Consider the following 8,996-nt stretch of genomic DNA (forward strand, 5'->3'; position numbering starts at 1 on the left):
ATCTATTTCTACCTTCTTTTTGTTTTTCAGATATTGTGAGTGAACTATTTGTCTCACAGACTTTGTTCTATGCTCTAATGAAAGAAAATCAAATGCACTACAACTTTATTATACGACCTTCTCATAGAACGAGCGGTTTTTGCCAATATTTTGCTTCAAACGGGAGCAAAACTAAAAATTTCAATATTTCGGGAAAAATGAACCATCTTCGAATGGCCACAGTTTAGTCGCTATAAGATTTAGAGAGCTTTAATTAGGCTTAAATTGTTGCAAATTTAATAACCTTAATTTATGTACAAAATGATACTTGTCGGAAACGCATAGTTTATGACTTTTAGAGCAAAAAGTGAAAAAAGTCCAAAATTTTCGCAGTTTATTATTTGCGTATAATCTTTTTTCCTACTTCCCAAATTTTGTAATTTTGTTAATTACCTATCCTGCAAATGAAAAAGTATTATTCTTTTTATGATTTTATATGCTCTCAGTTTCATTTCTTTAAAAATCTATTTCTACCTTCTTTTTGTTTTTCAGATATTGTGTGTGAAATATTTGTCTCACAGACTTTGTTCTATGCTCTTATGAAAGAAAATTAAATGCACTACAACTTTATTATACGAACTTCTCATAGAACGAGCGGTTTTTGCCAATATTTCGCTTCAAACGGGAGCAAAACTAAAAATTTCAATATTTCCGGAAAAATGAACCATCTTCGAATGGCCACAGTTTAGTCGTTATAAGGTTTAGAGAGCTGCGGTTAGGCTTAAATTGTTGCAAATTTAATAACCTTAATTTATGTACCGAATCATACTTGTCGGAAACGCATAGTTTATGACTTTTAGAGCAAAAAGTGAAAAAAGTCCAAAATTTTCGCAGTTTATCACGTGGTGCGCAGCGAGCACAACTTTTTCGAAGTTGCAAATTGGGATTTACATCACCCTAACTGATCCAAACAACATACCAAAAATTGAAATCTACATCGTGCTTTGCGAATTTAATGTTAATTTCCACTGGCCTAATTTATGTTGCGCGTTTTACATACATTTGGCTTTATCTAGGTTTATAATAAAGGTTTACCAATAGTACCCACACTAGGCAAGCCTGTATCGTGGGCACTGAGACGATTTTACAAAAAATTGAGTGTCCTCGGTATAATTAACAACACGTTCAAAAGCATTCCATGACTTTAATGCTACAGGATAATAAGACTAAAGGTACTAAATAATAAAATTAGTATAATATATTATGAAATAAATAAAATATATATATATTATGTATATAATAAATATATATACATATAACAATAAATATAATAATTATGAAATGATATAAGTGCCGATTTTACACAAAATTAAAATAATGATGCAAGAAGTTTTTCTGTTGATACGTAGTTTAGAGAATTAAGGAAGTTAGTTACGATGATCTTTGCTTTTTTAGAAGAACAGTTTTTAATATTACAATTGGAGCAAATTTTATTATAAATAAATATACCAGCAAAAGGATTGAAACGCTTAGCAAAAGAAGTATTTACACGAACATTTGGTATTTTGTAAATACGCTTTCTCACGTAATCCTTGTAATTGGGAGAGGTAATCACCCATTTGTGCGTAGATATAGTTTTATCAAGGATGAAAAGTTGGCGAACTGTAAGAACACTAGCGTCTTTATAAAGGTTAAAGGTAGGGTATCTAAAAGGTTTTTGCAGCATAGTTTTAAGTACCGCTCGTTGAGCCCTCTCAATACGAATTAGGTTTGACTTAGCGGCACCTCCCCACGAACCAATGCAGTAAGTAATTAGTGATTGACATAGCGCGAAATATATAGTTTTAAGCTTAGATTACAAAATAAAAGACAGATGGAGCGTTGCCGAACTAAACCGAATAATTTATCGTCATTTCCATAAAGCTATGTGTGCTGTCATTTCGCCGTTGCACTGTACGTACACGGTGCTTCTGTGTGCGTGTTATGTTACCAGATAATGAAAAATTTTCCAAATTTTTGCCCGACTACGGAAGAAAGAGGGTTATGTTTTTCGAGTGTAGGTATGTATGTATAATATTTCTTTGACACGCCCTGCAGTATAAACTGTTGGATCGATTTTGAGTTGTGACTTGTGAGGTGTCATTGCAATCATCTGAATTATGAAGGTAGCTGTGGTGGTAGTGACGTAGGCTACATAAATTATTAGCAGTCATGTTTTAATTTTTATTTTAATATAAATTCGGGTTTTTGATATTATTTTATAATATTGTAAAAATTATTTTATCACCTATCTGGGTCATTTTCAAAATATTTGTACGTCACGAAATTGTCAGTAAATTGTTTCGTTAGGAAATGTCAGGAAGTTGTAAAAGTAAGGCTGTATTCAGAATAAGGTAATATTACATATAAAAAAGTAAGAAGTCACTAGTTAAAAAAATATATATATTTTTAGTTACAAAATAATCAACAAACAATCAATTTTTATAATTCTCTGTTTGCTTTTCCTTTTCTTTTCTTCTATCATTAGCTTTTTTCCATTTTTGTCTTCGAGCTTCTTTTTCACTGTCATTAAGATCTGATATTTTTCTTTGTCTTTGTTTCACTTTCTCGAGGTGTTTTTTCCTTTTCTTTTCATATTTTTCAGGGTTTTGCTTTTTTAGTTTTTCAATGTATTTTTTTGCCGTTCGGCACCGGTTAGCGGCATTCTGAAACTAAAAAAAGCTGTTGGATATATGTATTTTGAATAAAAATAAAAACAAAAGTAAGCATCACTCGTGTGGGTGGAAAAGCGATCAACACTAAATGCAATAAGGCAAGCGTTATCCCATCAGAAACCACTTGTAAAATTGGAGGCCAAGACTCACTGATCCGCTTTCACTATAAAAAAGTTATCAGATCCCAGGAAAAGTCAAGTCCCTAAGCCCGACTTTACTAACCCTACATCATGGTTTAAAAAAGTATGGCCTGTAGTTACAAAAAAATAATCTTGAGAGATTTATTGTTTTTCTCCTTTATTTTTATTCGTTACATTAATTTAACACACATTTTAATATCTTATTTTCATACTTTACACATGAGACCACAGCTTTACCGTCTACAATTTACTGACGTCAGTAAATGTCAAGAAATTGTTCGTCAGTAACATGTAAAAAATAACCTAAGAAATACTTTTACACAAAACATAATCACATTTACCATTAGATTGAAAGTGTAATCTATTACTCTAGTCATAATTTAAGTATATTACAATTGCGGTAGGTGAATTCTTCAAAATGTACTTACTTTTGTTGAGAATACGTCGTTAGGAAATTGTAACTAAATTTTTTGCACAGCACACTACTGGACTTCTTCCATGTCTGGACGACGAACAAAATGGCGACGCGTTAATGTGACCTTACTTTTCGTGACATGACCAGTATTGCCAATGATTAGAGTTAGATTCCTCTTCTTTGTGATACAAGAAGTTGGTTAATTATGTCAATAAATCAGTGTCACGAAATTGTAACGATTGATAGGGACATTTTTATAATATGTAATTCTTCGTTTATTTAAGGTAATTTAAATAGTTTAATCTATCAGATATACACTTCAAACATTGCTTTTTAATTATGATACAAAAAAAAATAGGAAGTTTCATACAAAAATTCTGATAAAAATATTGGTTTTCATTATCGTCCACATAGGGGACAATAAAAAAATGTATGGAGCTTTTTTTGTTACTTTATTTTCACATTAAATTTATGTAAGAATTTGAATCGCAATTCATTGCTTTTTATCAGAAATGATATGCAGTATGCTTAAGTTTAGTCTGTAAAACGTTAACAATGATTTATTTCAGTCGTAACCATATTTTTTTCGAAGATTTTTTAGGGGGACAAACATTTTTTAGTAATGTACAATTATTTTGAAAACGACTCATCTAGTACTTATCTACTAAAGTTATACATGGACAAAATAATTTTATTCAATTTTTATTAAATAAATTACATTAAATTTATTAAATAAATTACATTAAATTTATTAAATAAATTACATTAAAAAAGTTTTTATTTTTCATTTAAAACATATGAATGCGAATAGCGGTAGTTTTTAGTCGAGAATGCGGGACATTTTATTTTCATCATATCCATCATGTGTTCACATGAATTAAATCGCAAGCGAAAACGACGCTTTTTATAAAAGTAACAAAAAAATGTATAATGCTTTTTAAAATAATCTAATAATGACCATGAACTTTTATTGCACTATACAAATAATCACATTCACGATCGAAAAATCCAACAGCACTACCCCGAATATCTTTTAACCATTTTACCCCTAAAAATGGCAAATTCATTTTCAAAATACTGGCAGCATACGTTGAAGTTTTGAATTCCTTCGTATTTGTAAAATTATTATTTGTATACAAAATTAAATAAGCCAAATAATCTACAGAAAATCTGTAAAACGATGTTTTATCTTTTTGTTTGTTTTCGGGAACAAGTTTTACAGCGTTTTAATATCACAAGACAGCATTTTTTTACTAAAATATCAAACCCATTTTGACGTATTGCATGACACTAGAATCGCTATAGCACTAGCGGAGGAACGTATTCGTTTTTGATTTCGTATTTTCTTTGACAAGGGGGATGAATGATTGACATGCTCCATCTGTATTTTATTTTGTAATCTAAGGTTTTAAGTAATTTGACGTCGGCAGATCGGCGGAGTTGCTTCATAATAAAAATGATTTTACGCACGCGATCAGACAGAAGATTTATGTGATTCTTAAAACTCAGATTTTGATCCACCAAAACTCCTAAATACTTGGCAACTTCAACTCTTTTAATATATTGAGGTGCACAATCGTCAGGAGATACATTAATTAATTCTATCAGGGAAGGGGCGGACGCAGCAGTCTTATGAAAGCAGATAAAATTCGTCTTGTCTAGATTCAGGGTCAATAAGTTACGTTCGAGCCAAGAATTTACCTGTATCATTCCCTGCCTTGCAGCTAACACTGCCTCATCCCAACTGCCACCGTGAAAAGTGATAGCAGTGTCATCCGCATAACAAAGAATATCAGCACCGCTAAGGGGGAGGTTGTGAATATCATCCATGTAAAGAATGAAGAGAGTCGGACCCAGGATGCTGCCCTGTGGAACACCGTAATTAACTTCTTTCGTGGCACTAACACTCTCTCCAATCTTTACACATTGAAGTCTCCCTCTGAGATAAGTTTCAAACCATAGCAATGCATGACCCCTAACACCCTTATTATGAAGTTTTCTAAGCAGCAGTGGGATAGAAACAGTGTCGAAGGCCTTCGCAAGGTCTAGAAAAACACTGAGACATGCGTTTTTGTTGTCCAAATGTGAAGATACTATAGATGTTAATAGGCTTACAGTATCTGCAGTACTTTTTTGACATCTGAAACCGAACTGACGCGATGATAGAAGATTATTGGACTCTAGAAACTTGGTAAGTCGAGAGTTAACAATTTTCTCAAGAATTTTAGAAAAAACGCCTAACAGTGATATCGGCCTATAGTTATTGGGATTGTCACGAGTTCCTGATTTATAAATTGGGCAAACTGCAGCAACCTTCCAGCTATTAGGGAAAATACCGAGTGATAGACTTCGATTATAAATTGACGTTAAAGGACATAAGATTTCTTCTCGAATCTGCTTAATTAATGAATTATTAAGGCCATCAATGCCAGGTGATTTTTCATTGCGTAATTGTAAAATAAGGTTTTCAACTTCAAATGTATCTGTTGGACTCAAAAAGAATGATTTATCTGGGATATTGTTCGATTTAAATGTATCTACAGACGCTCCGATTTGGTTGGTGCCAACCATATCGGAACCGACAAGGCAACCATTCCAACATTGCTACAGATTGTCCGACGGTTGGCCTTCCAGCCGTCAGTTGACCATAGAGTAATATGTCAGTTGACCATAGTACGAAGAGAATGGGCTAAATTCTACTATAGAAATAGAGAAAATTACAGTCATATGCGGCTCTTACAACTTATTTTTTAAGGTTTTTAATGTAGCCGCACTGTCAATTTTTTTTAATACTTCTAACATAATAAAATACGCTTGATTTCTGGCATCTCTATTTGCGTAATCTTTGTTACTTAAGTCCCACAAACAGGGAAAGTCTTTATATAGTTCCAGCAATTTTATTAATATGTCACGTTCGGTGACCGTAACTCCCTCGGCGTTCATGTTGACGTCCTACACCGGCGGCGTTGCGAATGTGAATGAGCCAATTACCTATATTACTCTATGGAATGAGCCGATTTGGTCGGAACAAAGCTTCCAGACGTTCCAATTTGGTTGGATCGGATAGGAAGTTGGTTTGGTCGGTATCGCCGGCGCATCCGACCACGTCAAACCAATATTAATAATAATTATGTCGGACCGACCGCTCTCTACACTTTCCGATTTGGTCGTGGTCGGATGGTTGGCACCAACCAAATCGGAGCGTCTGTAGATGCTATAATACTTGACGCTAATGTATCTTGAGTTATTTGTAATAGCATCTACAGACGCTCCGATTTGGTTGGTGCCAACCATATCGGAACCGACAAGGCAACCATTCCAACATTGCTACAGATTGTCCGACGGTTGGCCTTCCAGCTGTCAGTTGACCATAGAGTAATATGTCAGTTGACCATAGTACGAAGAGAATGGGCTAAATTCTACTATAGAAATAGAGAAAATTACAGTCATATGCGGCTCTTACAACTTATTTTTTAAGGTTTTTAATGTAGCCGCACTGTCAATTTTTTTTAATACTTCTAAAATAATAAAATACGCTTGATTTCTGGCATCTCTATTTGCGTAATCTTTGTTACTTAAGTCCCACAAACAGGGAAAGTCTTTATATAGTTCCAGCAATTTTATTAATATGTCACGTTCGGTGACCGTAACTCCCTCGGCGTTCATGTTGACGTCCTACACCGGCGGCGTTGCGAATGTGAATGAGCCAATTACCTATATTACTCTATGGAATGAGCCGATTTGGTCGGAACAAAGCTTCCAGACGTTCCAATTTGGTTGGATCGGATAGGAAGTTGGTTTGGTCGGTATCGCCGGCGCATCCGACCACGTCAAACCAATATTAATAATAATTATGTCGGACCGACCGCTCTCTACACTTTCCGATTTGGTCGTGGTCGGATGGTTGGCACCAACCAAATCGGAGCGTCTGTAGATGCTATAATACTTGACGCTAATGTATCTTGAGTTATTTGTAATAGCATCTACAGACGCTCCGATTTGGTTGGTGCCAACCATATCGGAACCGACAAGGCAACCATTCCAACATTGCTACAGATTGTCCGACGGTTGGCCTTCCAGCTGTCAGTTGACCATAGAGTAATATGTCAGTTGACCATAGTACGAAGAGAATGGGCTAAATTCTACTATAGAAATAGAGAAAATTACAGTCATATGCGGCTCTTACAACTTATTTTTTAAGGTTTTTAATGTAGCCGCACTGTCAATTTTTTTTAATACTTCTAAAATAATAAAATACGCTTGATTTCTGGCATCTCTATTTGCGTAATCTTTGTTACTTAAGTCCCACAAACAGGGAAAGTCTTTATATAGTTCCAGCAATTTTATTAATATGTCACGTTCGGTGACCGTAACTCCCTCGGCGTTCATGTTGACGTCCTACACCGGCGGCGTTGCGAATGTGAATGAGCCAATTACCTATATTACTCTATGGAATGAGCCGATTTGGTCGGAACAAAGCTTCCAGACGTTCCAATTTGGTTGGATCGGATAGGAAGTTGGTTTGGTCGGTACCGCCGGCGCATCCGACCACGTCAAACCAATAATAATAATAATTATGTCGGACCGACCGCTCTCTACACTTTCCGATTTGGTCGTGGTCGGATGGTTGGCACCAACCAAATCGGAGCGTCTGTAGATGCATTAAGTTATTTAAAATATGAGTAGCATATGATTCGCCGACAGAGGTAAAATGTTCGTTACATATATTAAGAGATTCAGTAGTTCCATTTTTATTGATATTTAAAAGATCTAAAGGTTTATTTTTGTGGTTATCTATGTAACAAATATTTTTAACTGCATTCCAGAGCTTTTTGGGGTTTCCTACACTAGATCTTAGGATATTGGCTTCATACTCGCGTTTCAGCTTTTTCAACAAATTATTAGTAAAATTACGATAACGGTGGTAGACGTGGAGTAAAACTGTATCAAGAGAGTTTCGTTTAACTCGAATGTGAAGACGATCTCTGTGACGGATGCAACGTAAAAGACCAGGAGTTATCCACGGCTTTAAGATATATTTTGACCTAGAACAATAAATTTTTTGGGTATGTTTATGAATTATTGTTAGTAGTGTTTCTGTAAATGTTTCAACCAAAATATGTATATCCTTTATAGCCATAACCTCTGACCAATTTACTGTTTTTAGGTCGTTTTTGATGAGATCTATATTTCTTTTAAACATAAACATTTTTGGTGTTTGAGTTTTTATCTTCCCGAGTCTCATGCCAACCATGACAGTATCGTGATCTGTTATATCAGTTCCACAAACTAATCCTAGGACAGCTTTGTTCGTTTTGACAAAAATATGGTCGAGACACGCCCCTTCTCTAGTAGGCTGTGTAATCGCGGGAACAAGACCAAATTCTGCCAAGATACATAAATAATCATGCCACCAGGAGTTTGCAGACTGTGGCAAAATGTCGATGTTGATATCACCCGCCAAAACCAAATATTGAAAATTTAGTGTTGTAAGGTGCATATGCAAAGAACCAAGAAATATTGAAGGATTTCTGATGGACGGGGAGCGATAAATCCCTAATATGCAGGTTTTTTCATCCAGTCCTATGCCTTAAATATTAACTACTTTAAAAAAAAATAACTTTAATATATTATGTCATTTTTATTACGGTCAAAAACAAAATGAAAATACGTATGTTAAAATGAAATTATTCGAATTATTAGAATATAATAATTATGACGAAATATTATTTTTATTTTTTATATATG

Source organism: Colias philodice, chromosome 6 (genome assembly GCF_061535455.1).
Source record: "Colias philodice isolate Cphi_HAF_F1 chromosome 6, ilColPhil1 Martin Lab GWU primary, whole genome shotgun sequence".
Taxonomy (NCBI): Eukaryota; Metazoa; Arthropoda; class Insecta; order Lepidoptera; family Pieridae; genus Colias; species Colias philodice.